At 44.9% G+C, this 22,288-nt stretch overlaps 1 long non-coding RNA gene across 1 annotated transcript; it reads left to right on the top strand.

Moving 5' to 3' along the window:
• The first annotated feature begins 3,243 nt into the window (after nucleotides 1–3,243).
• On the top strand, nucleotides 3,244–21,119 carry LOC144889853 (uncharacterized). The gene is made up of 3 exons (XR_013622115.1): nucleotides 3,244–3,374; nucleotides 18,030–18,170; nucleotides 18,303–21,119. It is a non-coding gene; the product is annotated as an uncharacterized LOC144889853 (long non-coding RNA).
• The last annotated feature ends 1,169 nt before the right edge of the window (nucleotides 21,120–22,288 follow it).

Here is a 22,288-nt window from a genome sequence, read left to right on the forward strand (position 1 = left end):
TTGTCCCGGAGGGCTTCGTAGAGGGGCCGCATGAGTTGAGCAGTGCGGGGCACGAAGCGGTGATAGAAATTCACCATTCCGAGGAACTCCTGCAGGGCCTTGATGGAGCGGGGACGCGGAAACGCGGTGATGGCCTCGACCTTGGTTGGCAGTGGCACGGCCCCGTTCTTGGTGACGTGGTGGCCCAAAAAATCAACGGCTGTCGTGCCGAAGTGGCATTTGGCCGGGTTCACGATTAGGCCGTGCTCGCTGAGGCACCCGAACAGTGTTCGGAGGTGCAGGAGGTGCTCGGCCCAGGACGCGCTGGCTATGAGGATGTCGTCCAGGTAGACGAAGAGGAACGGCAGGTCACGCAGCACGCCGTCCATCAAGCGCTGGAATGCCTGAGCCGCGTTCTTGAGGCCAAACGGCATTCGAAGGAATTCAAATAAGCCAAACGGCGTGATGACGGCCGTTTTTGGGATGTCGGCTGGCCTGAGAGGTACCTGGTGGTATCCCCGTATCAAATCGATCTTCGAAAAAATGACCCGTCCTGCCAAACGGGCGGAGAAGTCTTGGATGTGTGGGATCGGATACCTGTCGGGGGTGGTAACATCATTAAGGCGGCGGTAGTCGCCACATGGGTGCCAGCCACCCCCTGGCTTTGGGACGATGTGTAGTGGCGAAGCCCTAGCGCTATCGGAGCGCCGCACGATGCCGAGGTGTTCCAAAGCGTCAAACTCAGCTTTGGCCATGGCGAGCTTGGCCGGGTCGAGGCGATGGGCTCTGGCGTAGACCGGCGGGCCCGTGGTTGGTATGTGGTCCTCGATCCCATGTCATACTGCGACGGCCGAAAACGTCATCCGCGTGAGGGCCGGGAACTCCGTGAGCAGGCGAGCAAACTCATTCGCCGCCGGGAGGGCGCAAGCTAGCTCGGTCGGCGTGGAGCTGCTCAACGTGCATGCCAGGGAGCTGAAGGTCTCGGCGTTGACGAGGCGACGCCGTTTGACGTCAACCAGCAGCTCGTGTGCGCAGAGGAAGTCGGCGCCTAGCAGAGCCATGGGCACGCTTGCGGTTACAAAAGTCCAATTAAAGCGCTGGCTGCCGAAGCAGAGGGTGATGTTGCGTGGGCTGAAGGTGCGGATGGCCGATCCGTTTGCCGCAACCAAGGAGGGGCCGCAAACCGCGGACTGCCTGTCTTGATTGGAGGTGGGTATGATGCTCAGTTGGGCGCCGGTGTCACACAGGAAGCGCCGTCCGGACGCTTTGTTCCTGATAAAAAGTAAGTTGCCCGTGTGGCCAGCGCTCATGGCTGGTAATGAACGTCGGCCCGGCCGTTTCCCGACTTGACAAAAGTGCACGGGGGTTGGCATGTCCAGGCCTTCTGTCCGAACCTGGCATGATAGTAACACCACGCCTGGTCAGGTGGAGGCCCCGGTCGTCGTGCTGGAGGTGGTCGGCGCATCGTAGCGGCCGCCAATTGCGCCGGCAGTTCGGCCGCCGACCGTGCCGGGTGCTCGGGCGCCATGGGCGTTGATTCTGACGTGGGTGGGCTCCAGGTCCCTGCTCCGATGCATTGGCCTGCCGAGGAGATCTTGTCGGCTTCACTGGCGAGCGCGCGGGGATCCGTGATCGTCGTGCTTGCCAGGGCGAGTTGTACCTGGCTAGGCAGCTGACGGAGGAACAGCTCTTGAAAAAGAAAATCCAGGGCGTGCTCCCCGAGCAGCGAGAGCATGTAGTCAATTCGCTCGGACGGGCGCGTGTCGCCGAGCTCGGGCAGGTCGAGCAGGCGCCGTGCGCGTTCCGCCGGTGAGAGGGCGAAAGCGTCGAGGAGGAGCTTCTTGATGGTGTCGTACTTGTCAGCGGCTGGCGGGCGCTGGAGGAGGCTGAGGGCGTGGGCCGCGGTGGCTGAGCCGAGTGCTGCTACCACATGGTGGAAGCGGGTGTCGTCGGCGGTGATGCCTCGCAGGGCGAACTGGGAGTCCACCTGGGCAAACCAAACTGCCACGTGAGCCTCCCAGAAGGTAGGCAGTTTGAGGGCAACTGCCGTGTCCATGTCGGCTCACCAATGAAGGAGCTGTGCTCCAACTCGAATCGGAAGAATGGACGCGACAAAAAGCTGGAATTCGTCCGAGTTTCTTTATTGTGTCAAATCAACTGGGGTACTCTGAAAATCCCGTTTATCGGGCAGCAATATATATACACATTATGCCGGAGCGTTTGCCCGGGAAAGGCGAGACCGGGCGTGCCCGGGCGTCCTGGGCGAGGCCTGGAAAGGCGAGAGCGGGCATGCCCAGGCGTCCTGGGTGAGCCCTGGAAAGGCGAGGCTGGACGTGCCTGAGCGTCCTGGGCGAGCACTGGAAAGGCGAGTCCTGCCCGGGCATCCTGGGCGAGCCCTGGAAAGGCGAGAGCGGGCATGCCCGGGCGTCCTGGGCGAGCCTTGGGAAGGCGAGACTGGGCGTGCCCGGGCGTCCTGGGCGAGCCCTGTAAAGGCGAGTCTGGGCATGCCTGGGAAAGACGAGACCGGGCGTGCCCGGGTGGCTCGGGCGAGCCCAGGAAAGGCGAGTCCGGGCATGTCCGGGAGAGGCGCATCTGGGCCTGTCCGGGCGGCCTGGGCGAGCCCGGCCTGGTGATCTCTCCCTGGCCACGTCCTCGGTAGGTGCAAGGCGATTGTGTATACCTAGCGGTAACCGCTACACTGTAATTTTTTCCGGCAAGTAAGAAACACACCTACCTACCTACCTACCTACTGACACTGCTCGATCGATAAGTTTGCCGGATTAAAGTCCAGGTGAGCTAAAAACGAGTTTGTTACCTGGTAAAAAGTCAGACAAGTTTTAGGAATCCATTTTAACATAACACGAATGGAAGGACATGTGGGGATCGTGGGGAGTGATAGATTTATTGTATATCAATTAATTATTTTAAAAATCGGGGAATATCAATTGATGATTTTAATTTTAAAAGGGGGAAATATCAATGAATTATCTCATCATTTCTACCTCAAATCGAGAGCTACGTCACATAATGTCGGACATGATTTTACATTGATGATTTCACAGGGATTCACTGGATTATTGGAATCCATGAAACCTGTGTTGTAATACAAATATAAAATGTATTATTCAAATATACAATGTACAATGCAAGTACACTTGATGCATGTACACACGTTACGGGATGTTGTTACCGGTGTCAACCTGTTAGACAGTAACACATACACCGCCTAGTGGGTGATTATAGCGTATGTGGCAATGCGGTGGGGATGTACTTCCGGAGTCACTTCCGGCCTCCGGGCCACACGTGGAACGTGACTCGCCTGAACGAACATCGGCTCCGTGTCCTTTTCCACGGGCGTTTGAAACAGAGATCGGGTCGGATCTTCTGAGGAAAAGGTTTGTTCAGAGTTTCTCATTTTATTATTAATACTGAGAAAGATATTCTGTAAAACGATCATTTGAAGTGATTATTCGTCATATCAAAAGAATATAAGATAATAATAATATAGTAGGCCTTTTCTTTAGTTTGACAAATGCCACACACCATATAAAGGGGTCTTTGCTATTGTTTTCCACATGGCACACACCATATAAAGGGGTCTTTTCTATTTCTACCACGTGGCACACACCTTCTAAAGGGGTTTTTTTCTATAGCTTGCCACATGGCACACACCATATAAAAGGGTCTTTTCTATTGTTTGTCACATGGCACACACCATATAAAGGGGGCTTTTCTATTGTTTGCCACATGGCACACACCATATAAAGGGGGCTTTTCTATAGTTTGTCACATGGCACACACCATATAAAGGGGCCTCTTCTATTGTTTGCCACATGGCACACACCAAAAAAGAGGCCTTTTCTATGGTTTGACACATGGCACACCCCATATAAAGGGGCCTTTTCTATTGTTTGCCACATGGCACACACCATAGAAAGGGGCCTTTTCTATTGTTTGTCACATGGCACACACCATATAAAGGGGCCTTTTCTATTGTTTGCCACATGGCACACACCATATAAACAGTTTTTTAAAATATAGTTTGCCACACACCAAAAAAGTGGCCTTTTCTATGGCTTGCCACATGGCACATACCATAGAAAGGGGCCTTTTCTATTGTTTGCCACATGGCACACACCATACAAAGGAGCCTTTTATATTGTTTACCACATGGCACACACCATATAAAGGCATCTTTTCTATTGTTTGCCACATGGCACACACCATACAAAGAGGCCTTTTCTATTGTTTGCCACATGGCACACACCATATAAAGGGGCCTTTTCTATTGTTTGCCACATGGCACCACCATATAAACGGGTTTTTTAAATATAGTTTGCCACACACCAAAAAAGGGGCCTTTTCTATGGTTTGACACATGGCACACACCATACAAAGGGGCCTTTTCTATTGTTTGCCACATGGCATACACATACATGAATATTGCTTTTTTCTCTTTTTTAATTTATATAATTAAAATAAAGGTATTTCTCCATTTGTATTTGATCCGCTTGGGATATCCCTGGTAGTGCCACATCGTCTCATCCACATTCATCCCCTGATTCCCCCAATGGAATTGCATCCTGTTTGCGTATAAAATTGGTCTGGTGTTGATGTACCGCAGAATAATGGGCCGAATGGTCTCCCAGTTTTCTCTGGGATTATCTTTGTCTCGTTATATAAAAACTCACATTCGTGAGATGCTGATTGATAAGAAAACTTTCAAAATGGGGCACAGCAGGTGAACAAACTGGATGCAAAAGCCCGCATTTACTGGATAATAATTGCTTGGATTGTCAATGGAAATAACTCACAAAAATTCCAAACCGAGTCAGGAAAATAGCATGTATAACTTTTCTGTGATTAACACAGGTATTTTATCCCTGACAGGTCATCGGTGAAATGGAGAGCTTCTTGGTATGGCTCAAGTCTCAAGGCCTGAGAGCAGAAACAGCCCAAGCAGTGATCAATATGCTTGGAATTGAGAATCAGAAGGTTATTCGAGCTTGTACTGAGTCAGATCCATTGCGAACTGAACTCCTCTCTCTCGCCAAAGAGAAATTTCAATTTGCGATGTATGCTGACTTCTGTAAATTTATGAATTCTTTTTCGAAGCCGCAAGATGCCCAGATTGCAGGTTCTTCGCTTTTGGGAAGTATTTTCGACAACTTGGAGAATGTTATTCGGGAACTTTCCAGTTTCTGTGAAAAGATATTCGGATTCCAAAATGTGCAGCTGGACAACGTTTCTGATTTCTCTGGAATCAGGTTCAGTGATGTCTGCAGCCTCCGCTCTCAGGATGATGGTTTAATACCCACGTCTGGTGTGTGATTTTTAAAATTATTTTTTTAGACACAACATCGCATGTCAACAAATATCTTGATCTTCTGCCATTCAACAAATATCTTGATCTTCTTCTGCCTTCTGCCAACATGATAGACCTGAGCCTTGTCCTGGTGGTGGGGTGGCTATCTTTATCAAAAACTCTCTTCCTAACTCTCCTTGCACTGTCCTCTCTCCTCCTCACCCCCAGGCGTACCTCTGGCTATGGCTTCCTCTCCACTCCCACCTTTGGTTCATATGTGTTCTGTACCGTCCCCCAAACAGTGATGACTCCATTTACATTTCACTGTCTGACAACATGGACCAACTTCTATCCACTCATCCCAACTCTCTCTTCCTCATATGTGGTGACTTCAACTGTCATCATGCCACCTGGTTGGGTGTGGGTTCCTCTCTCACCAGTCATGGCACCTCAGCAAAGGAATTCTGTGACTCACTGGGATTGACACAATCTGTCAATTTCCCGACCCGGATCTCAGCCAATGGAGTATCTTCTCTTCTAGATTTGGTTATGACAAACATCCCTGCTCATGTCTGCTGCTCTTCTTCTGCTCCAATCGGTTCTTCTGATCATGTGCTTGTCAAAGTGGACATCTCTCTGGCCATTCTCAGAGAGCCTCCTCAGCGTCGATGAGATGGCATTTCACTCAGGCCGACTGGGACGGTCTTCAAGCAGCCATCAATCGTCTGGATTGGTCTCCCATCTCCACTGCCTCTGACATCAATTCTTCCTGGGAATTCTTCCAAAGCAAACTGATCTCTCTCATGCACATATTTATCCCATTTCGTCTTCAGTTGTCTTACCCTTCCTCCCGTCCATGGTACACTGAATCTTGTGGTGAGGCAGTTGCCCTGAAACAACTTGCCTTTGCCTCTTGGAAGGCTAATCCAACTGAAGGCAATCTCAGTTCCTTCCACCAAGCTCGGAACAAGGGTGTGTCTACCCTCAGGAGTGCCAGGAAGCACTATCTCTCCTCACTCAAGAATGAACTCTCAAACCTGTCTCCTTCCTCCAAATCCTGGTGGCGTCTGGTCAAATCCGTTTCTGGTGTTTGTTCCCCCTCCGTCCCCTCCCTTACCTCAAATGGCCACACAGTTGACATCGCACGTGACAAGGCCGAATGCCTCAACTCTGTGTTTGCCTCAAAATCTTTAGTCCCAAACCCATCTCTCTCTGTTCCCACCTTTCCCAGTCGAACCCAACTGCTCCTGGACTCTGTGCCCTTCTCTCCTGACAAGGTGGAGGAGTTTTTGTCTAACCTCAACTCTGATTCTGCAACTGGACCAGACGGCATTAACCCACGGGTCCTAAAATCCTGCTCTGCCGCTCTATCTCACCCTCTCTCTGTTCTTTTCACCCTATCTTTTGCTCAAGGTCATCTGCCAGCATCCTGGAAATCAGCAAACATTACCGCTTTACACAAAAAAGGTGCAAAAACAGATCCTTGCAACTACAGACCAATCAGCCTGCTCCCAATTATCAGCAAAGTCATGGAATCCATCATTGCTTCGGATATAAAATCTTTCCTCTTCTCCAATGGCTTGATCTCTGATCATCAATTTGGTTTCAGACCAGGTCACTCTACTCTGGACATGCTGCTTCTGCTGTCTCAACAATGAATGGAGGTCCTCAATGCCAAACAGGAAATCAGAGCTGTCTCCCTTGACATATCACGTGCCTTCGATACGGTCTGGCACCCAGCTCAGCTCACCAAACTCTCCTCCTATGGTATCCATGGAAATCTCCATGCATGGCTTGTGGACTTCCTCTCTGGTCATAGTCAACGTGTGGCCCTGAATGGATTTCTCTCATCTCCCCTTCCTGTTCAGGCTGGAGTTCCCCAAGGCAGTGTGCTGGGCCCTGTGCTTTTTCTGGTCTTTATCAATGATCTCTCCGACTCTCTGGAAAATCCTCTCTATCTCTTTGCTGATGACTCCACTCTCTGCCGCTCCATTCCTCTTCCCTCAGATCAGCAGTCTGCAGCCTCCTCACTCTCTGAAGACCTGGACAAAATCACAGACTGGTCAAACAAGTGGAACTTGTCTTTCAATCCTGACAAATCTCACACTCTTACTATGTCTCTCCGAAAAGATCGACTGGACAACCCTCCCATGTACTTTCTCAACAATCCTCTCCAAGAAGTTCTGTCACTCAAGCTTTTGGGTCTCACTATCTGCCATGATCTCTCTTGGGAAAACCACATTTCCAAGCTGGCCTCCAAAGTCAGTCGCCGACTGGGCATCCTCCATCGTGCGAAGTCCTTCCTAGGCACACCTGAGCTCCTCACCACATACAAGGCTTTCATCCGCAGCTCAATGGAATACTGTTCTCCCCTATGGGCTGGTGCTCCTGCCTCACACCTAGCTCGGCTTCACGCTGTTGAAACCAAAGCTTTCAGAATCATTGGAATCTCCCGCGATGAAGCTATCTCTGAGGGCCTTTCACTCACTCACCGCAGGCAGGTAGGTGGTCTTACTGTCTTCTACCGACTCCTCTCCGGCCTTGCTCCCCCAGCTCTCTCTGTGCTCTGTCCCCCAAATATTCCTACAGGTCGCACAAGATCTGCCAGCAAACCTCTGATGGTTAAACTGCCTAAATCTCGGCTCTCTGCTCACCTTCACTCTTTCATTCCTCTTTTCTCCCGCCTCTGGAACAAACTCCCACACTCCCTTCAATCCCACTCCTCCCTCCAGGTCTTTAAAACAGCTGTTCACCACCATCTCTTATCTTCCCCCATCCAAAACCTTGATCTTTTCTACCCCCGCTAATTCACCCCAGATCCACCTTGTTTGAAATTCCAACTTCTTTCCTGGAAGTCCTGGCAGTGTCCATATGTTTTATACCTCTCCAACCCGCCCCCCCCTTCCTTTGCCTCCCCCCCAAAGCCCTCTCCCTCCCACAGATCTCTCGATGTCTCCATGTCTCTCGGTCCCTGCTCTCAAATGTTGTGTTTGTGTCCTTCCACCTCTCTCCCCATCTTGTCTACCGCTCCCGATGTTATTTGTTTTATGTGTCGGTTTGTCGGTTTGTCTTTCTGTGTGATTAATGTTCGCTCTTTCATGAGCCTCGATCTTGTATACCAAAAAAAAAAAAAAAAAAAAAAAAAATTGTATTTTTTTGTATTTTTGAAACTTGTATAATCTCTTTTTGTGCAGCTTTGTCTTGTCTAATATGAATGGATTTTTGATGTGGGTACAAGGTAAATTTTAGCTCACCTGGAACATATTGCCGCGGAGCTTATGGGATGTTGCGTGGTCAGTCCGTCCGTGAACACTTGCAACTTCTTCTCTGATACTGCTAATGGGATTGTGACCAAACTTGGCTGAGATTATATTTTGTGTGTTGGAACTCAAGTTTGTTCGTGGCATAAAAAAAAATCGAGGTCTCAGAGGGTTTACTAGGGTCAAAATGGGTCCAGGTTTGACCTACCCCAACCACCCACATTTGAACTACACAAGCTATTGCGATGAAACTTGACCACAACCTTCATCACCCGTGATGTATCGAAGTTTGCTCGCAGCATTTGAAAAATTGGGGTCTATTGCCTCTGTTTTTTTTTTCTTTTTTTGGAATTACGTTAAATTCCGAGGTGTTCCATGTTAAATGGTGCATTTAAGTTATTTGCATGCAGGCAGTAGATTGTTACCTCGCTTTAGCCATGGAAGGCTTATCCTTGTTATCCCACGCTTTTTGAAAAATATGAAGACGCTTCATCGAAGTCATATTGCAATCAGCTCTGTCCATCCGTCCGTCTGTCTGTCAATCATGATGTCTCCTCCTGAACGGTTGTGTAAAAATTCACAAACTTGGTTGTTATGATCACCAAGTGGCAAAAAGGTGTAAGATCAGTATCATATTGACCCTGCCCCCTGGGTACATTACCAACACAAGAAAGAACAATCGGAGATTGCAAACCCTCGCCAGGATGTATTTGTGGTTTTCAAGGCTTTTGTGTTGAAACAAATATGGCAGGCGAACCACGTGACCGATGACGTCATTATTTTTTTTCTCCACTCATTTATTCCAAGATTATGCTCAAGACATTTCATCTTGATTGGATGAAGTTTTGTATTTGTCAAATTATGATGTCGTAATAGAGGCACCTATGACATCATCATTAATAGATGTTATTCCACATGGAGAGTTATTTACAGTGAGCCATGTCTCAATTTTTTCTACGCAGCACTTTCAGAGATATAGAGGTGCAAATGTTTTTGTTTTTTCCAAGATGGTGGCGGAATCACATGACCTATGATGTCATAATTATCATTAAAAATTCTACAGGTGGAGTTGCTCCTATGGTGAAAATTTCCTGTCAATCTGACCAACTGTTGCAGAGAAAATTATATTTATTCTGTGCGGACAAACAGACAAACAGACAAATGAAAAATCACTCCTGGAGCGACACTTGGCAAAACAGAACAAAGTAGAATGGCACTCAGTAGAGCATCCTTTTGACCTCAAAAATAATTTGTCGTTGAATTCAGTGACCTTATATGCAAATTGTCTTCAAAGTATAAGTTAATCGGATGAAAATTGACAATTTTAGAAATTTGGCCTATGTTGACCTTTTGGCCTGTGTTGACCTCAAAAATAGATGGTGTATGGTTTCACTAACCTGAACTGAAAATCCTTTTCAAATTTCAAGTCCATCAGATGAAAATTGAGGATTTTAGCAATTCAAAAAAATTGGTTGACCTCTGGCCTATGTTGACCTTATGACTTATGTTGATCAAAATAATAGTTGGTGGTTGGATTCAGTGAGCCTATATGAAAATCCTTATCAAATTTAAAGTCAATCAGATGAAAATTGAGGATTTTAGAAATTTGATATTGTTGTTGACCATTGGTCTATGTTGACCTTTTGGCCTTTCCTGATCTCAAAATAGTTGGTGGTTGAATTCAGCTGGCCGATACGTAAATCCTCTTCAAATTTCAAGTCAATCGGATTAAAATTGAGGATTTTAGATATTTGAAAAAAGGTGGTTGACCTTTTGGCCTATGTTGACCTTTTGGCCCATGCTGATATCAAAAGTGTTGGTGGTTGAATTCAGTTGGCTGATATGTAAACCCTCTCCAAATTTCAAGTCAATTGGATGAAAATTGAGGATTTTAGAAATTCAACAGAATGTGGTTGACCTTTTGGCTGACATTGACCTTTTGGCGAATGCTGATCTCAAAAATTGTTGTTGTTTGAATTCAGGAAGCCGATATGTAAATCCTATTCAAATACAAATACAAATAAATTCAAATCAAGTCAAACGGATGAAAATTGAGGATTTTAGAAATTTGAAAAAAAGTGGTTGACCTTTGGCCTATGTTGACCTTTTGGCCTATGTTGATCTCAAAAATAGTTTGTGGATGAATTCAGTTCACCGATATGTATATTCGGTTCAAATTTCAAGTCAATCGGATGAAAATTGAGGATTTTAGAAATTTGAAATGGTTGTTGACCTTTGGCCTATGTTGACCTTTTGACCCAAAAATATAAAGGTTTTTGTCGAACCACGAACTCTATCATTTCGTGAAGTTTTGAGAAGATCGGTTTAAAATTGTGACCTGTAGGCAAGTATAAGTGAGCGGACAGACAAACACACGCACAAACCGGAGTGATCAACATACTTGCAAAAAGATAATTCTTTTTTGCCAAGTAACAAACGGACTCAAATGCAATACCCTCTCCTCAGGCGATATAATAGGGTAAAAATAGTATACCAATAGGGAGAATAGCAAAAAATGTAATCTGAGGCGCATTTTGAAAAATGTAACCATTTACATTTTTTTATGTAAATGTAAATTTTAATGTTTTAATGAATTTTTAATGTAATTTTCAATGTTTTAATGTAACGCAAAACATTTTTTAATGTAACCTTGTCGATGCAATCAGCATTGGGGACATATGAAATGTTATGAATTTTGGGTCGGCATATATATAGATTTAGGTAGATCTGCAAAGGCAGGTGCTCTGAGGTCGCGAAGAAGAAGAACCATCTGGATGTAAGTAAGTCAGGGAACTGTCTAGCCCGGTTTGTCGGGGTAAGCTGCGTATCTGTGTCCCCACCACGAGGGGGCGGGGCATGTTAAGTAGTTCTCGGGTTTATGCTAATTCCCCGGTGTCGTCCCCTCTGTGATCATTCCAGTGTCCCTTATGGCAACACATCACATATATTAGTTAGGCCCATTAGCACACCACATTAAATAATTGCCCCCCCCCTCCCCCCTCACAATGACTGACCGTAAAGACAAACAGGAAGCGACCGTGTACCACTGCAGCATGGCAGGCAAACATCACACATGCAAGCAGGACACGACATGCCCAGAAAGGCTCGTGACTGGCAGAGGGGCAAGTAACAACCAGGGCACTGATTGGAGAGGAAGGAAGATGAAGGACATGCGACACTGATTGGCCACCGACTGATGACACGAACACCAAAGGTGCGAGACGCTCAGCCAATCAGTGTGGAGGGTGCGAAACATTACCAACAAGCGACATGCTCATCAGAGGAGAAGCGCCGGTGACGTAGGAAGGCGTGAAAGGCCACGAAGAAGTGACACACTGATTGGCAGAGAGAGAGAGAGAGAGAGAGAGCTGACGTCAGACGACGAGCGACAAAACGACTCGCGAGCCGGCATTTCTCTCTCTCGTTGTTGGATTCCTTCCTGCCCAGACCTCTTTGCCTTTCCCTCCCGTTTGGAACTTTTCCCTTGCGATCTGAAGATTGCCTTGCTCGTTGGCCGACGACGAACGTTGGAAAGACGTTGGAGCGCCGACGATTATCTTCCCCGGCGTTCACGTGTGAACGGCGAGTGTACGAGCTGCAGTGCACTGTGACCGTGCCGAAGCCGGGAGAATATTGCATGCTCACTTGCTTGGCACGAGAGGCCTGGTGAACGGGGACGCATCAAGGCATGGTGAAAGGGGGCGTGGCGAGGCCTGCTTCGCGCTAACAAGAGCACGGTCAGACGACGGCACTTGGAGCTGCACGCGACCCGTTCAAGTCGCACGGAGGCCTGGGGCAACGCCCGCAGACGGGACCGAGCGGTTCGCGCCGACCAGAGCCGCGTTGGATGGAGCCTGACCGATCTGACTACAGACAGAGCTAAGTCAGCACAAACGTGCACACAACGGTTTCTTTAATTACCCTTCCATTTGTATTGTGTTTGAAGTCTGTGTAAGAGCGCTCACTAATGGGTTTAGTTTCTATCGTTGCGTTTCCTTGTCCCGATATTTATAAAATAAATCCTTTCATTATTTTCCCTTTGATTCTAAAACCCGTTCATGTGAGTTAATTTCCACAGGGTGAAGACGCTGGCATGCGCGGACCGTGAGGTAAATCTCGCCACTTCTTCTTCTTCATTCCTTCTTCCTCCCACGCGTGTATAGGAAATCCCCCATTGATCGTCGCCTCATTAAGCTCGTTTCCATCCGTGATTTCCCGGTCTTCACCGAGGGGAATCACGCGACAATATGTAACCTTTTTCGATGACTCCTGGTTCATGCCCCAGGATTTAGCGTCACAGGTCAAAATGGAAAGGAAACCCTCAAAATTTGATATTGGGTCATTCCTGGTGGAACTTGCCATCTTTCAACTTTGCTTTGGGTGTGAAGTGTGTGGATTTGTGATGGTGTGCCATGTTTTGCTCTTGTAGTTTTAGTTCCTTTGAGCAGGCCCGCTGCAGGGAGACAGCTGATCAATCTCTTATCCTTGTTTAAACAGTGAAATTCATCATATAATTCTTATATCTTTGAAATATTTGTTTGAACAATGTGAACTCTTATCCACCACCTCTTATCTTCTCTTATCCACCAAGTTGTATCTTCCCTTATCCACCACCTCTTATCTTCTCTTATCCACCATCTCTTATCTTCTCTTCTCTTATCCACCATCTCTTCTGTTCTCTCCTCCACCATCTCTTCTCTTCTCTCCTCCACCATCTCTTCTCTTCTCTCCTCCGCCATCTCTTCTCTTCTCTCCTCCACCATCTCTTATCTTCTCTTGTCCACCATCTCTTATCTTCTCTTATCCACCATCTCTTATCTTGTCTTATCCACCATCTCTTATCTTCTCTTATCCACCATGTCTTATCTTATATTACCTTCTCTTATCTTCTGTTATCCACCATCTCTTATCTTCTCTTGTCCAAAACCCCCCGTTAATACAACCCAAATTCACCTTTTTCAAATTCAGTTTTTCTTTCCTGAAAGTCCTCGTAGTGTCCACATATGAAATACAGTTTCCCACTCCCCCACCACACCCCTTTCCCTTTTGCAGATCTACCACTGTCCCTGTTCTTTACTGTTGTTGTGTTTCCCTCTCCCTCCCCCTCTTGCCTCCCACTCACTTTGTTATGTTTTAAAAGTTTTCTGTTTGTCTTTGTGTTACATGTGTTGCTCTTGCGCGAGCCTCGACTTTGTATCCAAAAAAAAAAGAAGTGGACTTGTGTGCAGGTGAAGCTGATCTGGAAGAGGGAACTATTTTCCAAATGGATATTCCTCAAAACCATTAGAACTCATATACAGTATTCCGATTATAGAGTAAAACAATGCATCCACACAATAATCCAGCATTACTTCCCTGCATAACGCCCACCAACTAATGGCAGCAAATGAGACACCAGTTTAATGAACATCCAAGGGACGGCACACACATAGATGGATTACCCTCTTTCATTCCACCACCCTGAAACCTCTTTCCTCCCTCTTCCAATCCCCCAATCACCTTCCCATTTTCCCATTCCTACATATGCAGATTTCATCTTTTTAATTTTCCTCTCAGTGTCCCAAACTAATCAAGATGGTAATTCGTACTGCCAGGCGGGCAGAGATTCAGAAGCGAAGTTCGGCTCGGTAGTGGGAAAAAATGCGGTTGGGGGGAGGGGGAGGAGTGAAAGGGGTTGAGGTGGTGGAGATGATGCAGAGAAGGAGGTTGGAAGTGTTGTGTGTGTGTGTATGCGTGTGTGCAGAAGACCAGATGGGGGGACAGGGCCAGGAGGTTCGTAGGAGGATACATGCTGTTGCACCCGGGTGGGGATGAATTGAGTAATGGCGTCGGAATAAAAGTTTCGGGAGAGATCAGCAAGCAGGTGGTCAGAGTGGGACGATGGGAGGCATGGATAGTTATGGCATGGGTGGTGGTTTCGAGGCAAATGGTGTGTTTTGTTGGTTATGTGGACCACATCCGAAGAGTACAAGGAGGGGGTGAGGGCCAGGTATGAGCAATGTAGCAAAGAAGCGGAAGGTTTGGATAAGGAGTGGAAGTATGGAGGGGCACGTAAATGAATTGCAGAAGTGTTGCGTGGAAGGACGCCAGGAAAGGGTGCATTGTCAAGGGACAAAAACCACATATGCTGGACAAAGGAAGTAGCGAAGGCAGTTTGTTTTTTTTGTTTACAAGATCGAGGCTCGTGTAAGAGCTAATATAGATCACACAAGGACAAACTGACACATAAAACATTTGATAAAGGGAGCGGGAGTCAAGATGGGAAAAGAGAGGGAAGCACAGAAGTACAACATTTGAGAGCAGTGACATCGGGTTTGGAAGTTGGTGAAAAGAAGGAGGTTTGGAAGAGGATATTGAAGATCAATGATAGAGGGAGATAGCCTGATGTGGCATGCTACACCTGTATGGGCAGAAGAAGAAAGCAGCAAGAAATATGTGGATAAGGCGAGGAATGATATGAAAGAGGAAGTGTTCAACAAGTTCGAAGATGATGGTGGGAGGAAGATGATCCATAAATTGGCTCGTGACAGGAGTGAGGATAGGAAAGACATGAAGGGCGGGGCGGTGATTAAGGATAGAGGTGGAAGGCCAGTGACAGAGGGTGCATGATTGAAGGTGTGTGAAGGACATTTCAAAGCTGTTGAATCAGGAAGGAAGCAACAGCGAGCTGGAACTACAGAGTGATGTGGAGGGAAAAGCAGAGATCACGGAAGAGTAAGTGCGGACGGCATTGAAGAGGATGATAAAGGGAAGGAGCTAGGCGTTGATGAGGCATGTACACAAATTATAATTGCAGTTGGAGAAGTTGGAGTCAGGTGAACAAAGAGGTTGTTGAATGTACATATGAGAGATTGGTCAATTCCAGAGGAGTGAAGGACAGCGTTAATTGTTCCGATATGAAAGGGGATGGGGGGTGTTCAAGATCTGGGGAAGCACAGGGACATGACACTCCTTAGTCATGTTATGAAGGTGCTGGAGAGGATTCTGGATGAGAGTATGAGGAAGAGTGTGGAGAAGCAGATCTGAGAAGAGCAGCAGGTGTTCAGAAAGGGAATTACAGAACGGATGTTCATGCTGAGACATCTGCTGGAGAGGAGGTTGGAGGTGCAAGGTGAAATGGCATTGGGACTTGTGGATCTGGAGAAGGCCTGTTGCACTGTCTTGAGAGAGAGATGGTGATGGCGACAGTGACACTGAAGTGGATGGGAGTGACAGAAGCAGAAGTTAGGTTGGTGAATGGCGGGATCGGGAGTGGTGTGCAAGGGAACAAAGGGAAGAGTTTTGGTTGGTCCTTGGATGTAGGAGTTTAATGTGAACATCAATTTGAGGCAGGGAAGCGCTCTCAGCCCACTTCTGTTTATCATGATGATGGAGCTGGTAAGCAGGAAGGTAAACATGAAAGATATTCTGGGGAGGATATTGTGTGAGGATGATCTGACTGTTGTGGTGGAGAGTGGGCAGGTGACGCAGGAAGTACTGGGGGAGTGGAAGGAGGCATTTTTGAAACATGGGCTGAAAATGAGCATGGAGAAGACTGAGGTGATGTGGGTTGGGCAGAAGAGAAAATAAATGAATATCAAGTTGGGGGAGGGGGGGGGAGGAGATCAGACAAGGAAATAGGTTTGAGTATCTGGGGGGTTTGGGGAGGGATGTGACTGGGGATGGAAAGTCGAAGGCAGAGGTGTGGAAGAGGATTCAAAGAGTAATGGCAGACAAAAAATTTTCAATGAGATTGAAAGGGAAGGTTCTGATGTAGTGTGTACCACCAGCCTACCTTTTGGGTCTGTAGATAGTGGCACTGACAGAGAGACAACAACAGAAGCTGCAGGTTTGCAAGAACAACTGAGTCAAGAGGATTGCTGGAGTGAAATGGGTGGATTGAAGGAGAATGGATGAACTGAGGGAGGAGATTGGTGTGTGGATGAGCTTGATGGGGACATTGGTGAAATGTCAGCTGAAATGGCCTCGACATTTGGTGTGGATGGGGGAAGAAAGAACGGAAAATAAAGTGGGTTGAGGAAATACTGTTGGAGGAAGAGATTGGTAGACTGTGGTTCAGGTGGGAGAATTGTGTGTAGAAAGATATCAGTAAAGTGAGGGTGGTTGGAGGGTGGAGAGAGTTGTTTGAAGATGGAGTGGAGGAGTATCATGGTCAAAGCAGGGCAGGAGCTTGGTACCGTTGGACCTCACCCCTTATGGAGGGAAGAGGAGGAAAACAACAAGAACAACTCCCCACATTTTTTGAGCATGTACAAAAGTTCCAGTACCTTTTTATGTTCCGATCTGCTGGTATTATGTTGTTGGGTTGTCTGTCTATGTGTCCAGAGCAAAAACTTGTGAAACGTTAAAGGGGTTTTTTTAACTGAACTTGGGACAGGTATGAAATATGATAACAAAATAGTAGTCATATGTGGTAGCAAAATAATATAGTATGAAAATAATTATCGGCAAAAAAGTAAAAACAAAAAATGTGTCAGTTGATGGTAAAAAACAATTTAACTTTTTTTTCCGCCCCTCAGAGAAGGTCGGAGACGATCAGAAAAAGGGGGAAAAAATCAGCCAGAAAAAAAAGTTTACCGGTAATTGTTTTTTACCATCAACCGACGCTTTTTTGGTTTTTACTCTGTGTGCTTCAATTATTTTGTGACTATATTCGTGTATAATGAGCTCGACCGACCAATCATATGTGCATGTACTTTTGTGTACACTATATTTCAAAAACCATTGAACATTTAGCTTTCATATTGTAGATATCCATCCCTCATGTCATTGTCTCAACCTGATTAGATAACGGCTGTGATTAGTTAAATGTTGGTGATATGGAGATGGCACACTGCCCAGCCAGACTCTTGCCAAGAAACTGCTTCAGCAGCACCGACCCTATATTACAGATTATGCCACATCAAATGGGGTATTTTTTTTAAAAGGCATTGGAAAAGTAGCTTCCTCATAAGTTTTGGAGCCAGCTGTCTAATTAGCAATGTCTTATTTTGATACCTGTACTGGGAGGAGGTTTTAGTGAAGACATGGACCAAATGTCCTGCAACGGTGTTGTGATTGTGATATTTAGATGATTTAGAGAACAAATAACTAATGTATTATGTTAGATAGAGTGATGTAACAGACACGGTACAACGCCAGTAAATTCGAGAAATTAAAAAAACAGAAGAAGAATTTTACAATCTTTATTTCATTTAAATTGAATTAAATACTGAAACACTGTTGAACACAAATCGCCTTCTTGTTACTTCCACTAACTGGCGGTTTCGCAGTATTTGGACATGTCAAATAGGGGGGCGTATTTGGGTGATGGAGAAGACTGCTTCCTTAGCGCTTTACATGCGGAATTTTCTTTTAAACAATCTTTGACGTCATTATAATATTTAAATTTAAGTCCACATTCCATTACATAACTTTTCTATGAACTCTCAAGAATGTTCTCAATCTCAATTTCCTGCAAAAGACTGACGCTGTTGTGTACACAGGTGATGTCTTTTCTGTAAATGTGGAAGGCAGACAACACAACAACGATTCATCTGTCACAGGAGATTCAAAATGTGCTTCTGCAAAGGAAGGTTCAGATGATGTTCACATGACAAACGGAAGTGCTTCCTGTTTTGCAACTGGTGAGTGGAAATGTAAAAAATTAACTTTCAATCTTTGATGTTGAGAAAATATATAATTTTCGGAAAATTGTTAAATATTTTGCATTTTGATTTTGACAAAAAAAGAAAATGTTGTGTTCTTTTTTTCTGTAGAACAATCCATAAGTAATATCGGACAAATAAGGTCCAGTTGCAGTTTGACAGTGAGGAAGATGCCTTTTTTGTGGAAACGATCACGAAATCAAGATTCACTTCCTATAAAATCCAAGTGCTTGTCAGGGTCTCACAACACCAAGATTAATATAAAATTAAACAAACACAAAAAGGTTCCAGATAGGCAAATACGTTATAAGTGTAATGTGTGCAGAATGGATTTTGCTTCAACGAGTTACCTCAAAATACACATGAGGATTCACACTGTAAAACACCTCCACAAGTGCTCTGTCTGTGATAAAGCTTTATCGACAAAAAGCAATTTGAATAAACACATGAAGGTCCATGCAGGAGAGCGAACTCACAAATGCTCAATATGTGATAAAGGTTTCTCTCAAAAAGGCCATTTGAAATTACATATGATGATCCATACAGGAGAGCGTCCTCACAAATGTTCGATATGTGAAAAAGCTTTCTCTCAAAAAGGCGAATTGAAATTACATGAGAGGATCCATACAGGAGAGCGACCTCACAAATGCTCGATATGTGATAAAGGTTGCTCTCGCAAACACCATTTGAAAATACATATGAGGATCCATACAGGAGAGCGACCACACAAATGCTTGATATGTGATAAAGGTTTCTCTCACAATCACCATTTGAAATTACATGTGAGGATCCATACAGGAGAGCAACCTCACAAATGCTCGATATGTGATAAAGGTTTCTCTCAAAAAGGCAGTATGAAATTACATATGAGAATCCATACAGGAGAGCGACCTCACAAATGCTCGATATGTGATGAAGGTTGCTCTCATAAACACAATTTGAAATTACATATGAGGATCCATACAGGAGAGCAACCTCACAAATGCTCGATATGTGATAAAGGTTTCTCTCAAAAAGGCAATTTGAAATTACATATGATGATCCATACAGGAGAGCAACCTCACAAATGCTCGATATGTGATAAAGGTTTCTCTCATAGCGGCAGTTTGAAATTACATATGAGGATCCATACAGGAGAGAAACCTCACAAATGCTCGATATGTGATAAAGGTTTCTCTCATAGCGGCAGTTTGAAATTACATATGAGGATCCATACAGGAGAGCAACCTCACAAATGCTCGATATGTGATAAAGGTTTCTCTCAAAAAGGCAGTTTGAAATTACATATGAGGATCCATACAGGAGAGCGACCCCACAAATGCTCGATATGTGATGAATGTTTCTCTCTTAAACACCATTTGAAATTACATATGAGGATCCATACAGGAGAGCGACCGCACAAATGCTCGATATGTGATAAAGGTTTCTCTCACAGCTGCAATTTGAATAAGCATATGAAGATCCATACAGGAGAGCTCAATTCTGAAATACCAGGATATTAAAAAAATAAAAATGATGTGATGTGGATTTTGAAATTGAAGAAACCTGAAATTGTACCAGTGATAGTTGAAGCCACAGGGAATCTGGATGATCAAGAAATCCATAACTGAATACTTAAAAAGCATTCCTGAGAATATTATGAGAAACAAACCTTTGGTGGAATCTGTCAGACATTCCGAAAGGATTCTAAAACAAGCCCTTGGAAAAAGCTATGAGAATGAAGTTTCACAAACTAGTTGATGAATAATAATTCTTTACCGAAAAAGGAGGTGGAGATGTTGAGTCCTCGGAGAACTGCCTCCCACCTCCTCAACCCCCCGTATGGAGATAACCAACGAGATCATCATTACAAATGTTTTATTTGTCACAAGGATTTTATTACCAATTGGAGCTTGAACTTCCATCGTCAAACCCATGCTGGAGTGCTCACATGAAAGTGCTTTGACTGTGGGAAACGTTTTGCTGATAAACGTTTGTTAAATTCATATAGCATTACCCATTCTGGGTTGGACGTGCCCCCCTTGTAAGTGATCTTCAGCAGTAGGCAAGGTATTCAGTAAACCAGCAAGGAGAAAGTTATCGTGAAAGTGTACACACCTTTGGGCATATACCTTATCAGCACAACGTCTCAGAGTACCATCTGTAACCCTTGACAACCAGCCAGCATCCCCACTCCCCTCGATGAAAACCATGCGGCTGGCTGTCACTGGAATGTCCACAACAATGACTGCAAATTGCTGCCAAAAGACAACAATGCTAACCTCAAAATGCTAACCCCATCTGATCAAGTTTAAAGAAAATTACAGCTTTTTTAAAATGTAAAATTTATTAATTAGGTTCTTCATATTCTCACAATAGAGAATTGTTGAAAATTTGATGCCAAAAACACAAATGATAACAACTTAATCTCTCAATGTGATCTTGGATCTCATCCTGCTTCTTTCAGGGTCTTCCTGAGGTTTACAGTTTGTAATTATTTTCTCTGTCCTTGCCATCTTGATCTCCAATACAGCCAAGTTATATTTGAGATTTTAAAAATTGTGACCATTGTTTAGGATTTTTGTTTTCTATTTGATTTTGTTGTTTTTCTTGTCCCTTTTTGGTTATGCTCAGATGACATCTTTCCATGGCAGTTTGAACATCAATTTTTACTCGATCTTTGCTGTCGTCCATGTTTCTTTGTCATGTGTGATGTGGGGAGAAGACCCTTGTTGTAAAATTGTGTATCAGAAGAAGACTCCTGCCTATGTTTTTCATGGAACTTGAATTTGTGAAGAGTTTCTCAATAAAGAGAGGTCCTCAAAGCACAAATGCACTGTCTGGGTTATTACCCTCGCCAGATGAGAGGTTATTGCATTTGAGTCCGTTTGTTTGAGGCATTTGTTTGTTTGTCCGCACAAAATAAATATGATTTTCTCTGCTACCGTTTGTCCGATTGACAGGAAATTTTCTCAATAGGTGCCACTCTCCTGCAGAATTTTTAAATTTTAATTTTGACCTCATGGGTCACGTGGTACGGGCGCCTTCTTGGAAAAACCGAAAATTTTTGCACCTCTATATCTCCGAAAGCTCTGCATAGAAAAAAATTCAGACATGGCTCATTGTAAAAAAAACTCTCCATGGGGAATAAAATATGCTCATGATTATGTCATAGGTGCCTCCATTATGACGTCATAATTCGACAATTACAAAAATTCATCCAATTTAGATGAAATTTCTTGAGCATTATCGGGATAAATTGGTGGAGAAAAAAAATGTCGATGACGTCATTGGTTACATGGTTCGGCCACCATATATGTTTTAACACAAAAGCTTAAAAACCACAGAAAATACATCCTGGCGAGGGTTTGCAATCTCTGATTGCTCTTTCTAGTTGTGAATATGTAATGCCGCATTGCCACATTATGTTCAATGATCAGTCAGTAAAGAGTTTGCAGTTGTCCATATCCTCAAAAGTAATCCTGATCAAACCGAGAGTTGTTTACCAAACCAGTTGAGAGCCTTCCATAGTATTTACCGTCATGACATGACTGCACTTCATGCCATCACTGATTGCTGCAAAGTTTAAATTACAAGTTTAAGTTGTCTGTAAACAATTTCAATGCATGGTTTCACAGAGTTGTGTAAGTCCTGGAAAATTGGATGAAGTTTTTTAGTAGTCGGGGCTTGGTTTCACTGGGTCGGTCTAAACCAATGTTGGAGAAGGTGAGTGTTCGTAAAGATATTCTGGATCTGCATGACAGATACGTCACAGCTCCAGCGGATAAGGCTGCGAATAATTTTGTGGATATTTTATTAAGAGAGTTCGGCTTCGATACGGTTGCCTTCACTAGCATAGGAAATAGCACATATGTTCCTCGTCATAAGTCGCTCCAGGATATTATCTCTGAGCATCAGGAAATTTTAGTTAATAATTTCAGTATGAAATGTAAAGAGGTGAATCTTTGTATTCCTCGGATTTTCTGGATGCCAACGCTTCATAACCCGCACAAGTTTAGGTTTATAGCTGGTTCCAAGCAATGTACCATCAAACAGTTACAGGTTGTAGTTAACTCAGGATTACAAGTTGTTCAGGAACAGTTCAGGAAATATTGTTT

This window comes from Myxine glutinosa, chromosome 1, assembly GCF_964187855.1.
Source record: "Myxine glutinosa chromosome 1, kmMyxGlut1.1, whole genome shotgun sequence".
Classification (NCBI taxonomy): Eukaryota; Metazoa; Chordata; class Myxini; order Myxiniformes; family Myxinidae; genus Myxine; species Myxine glutinosa.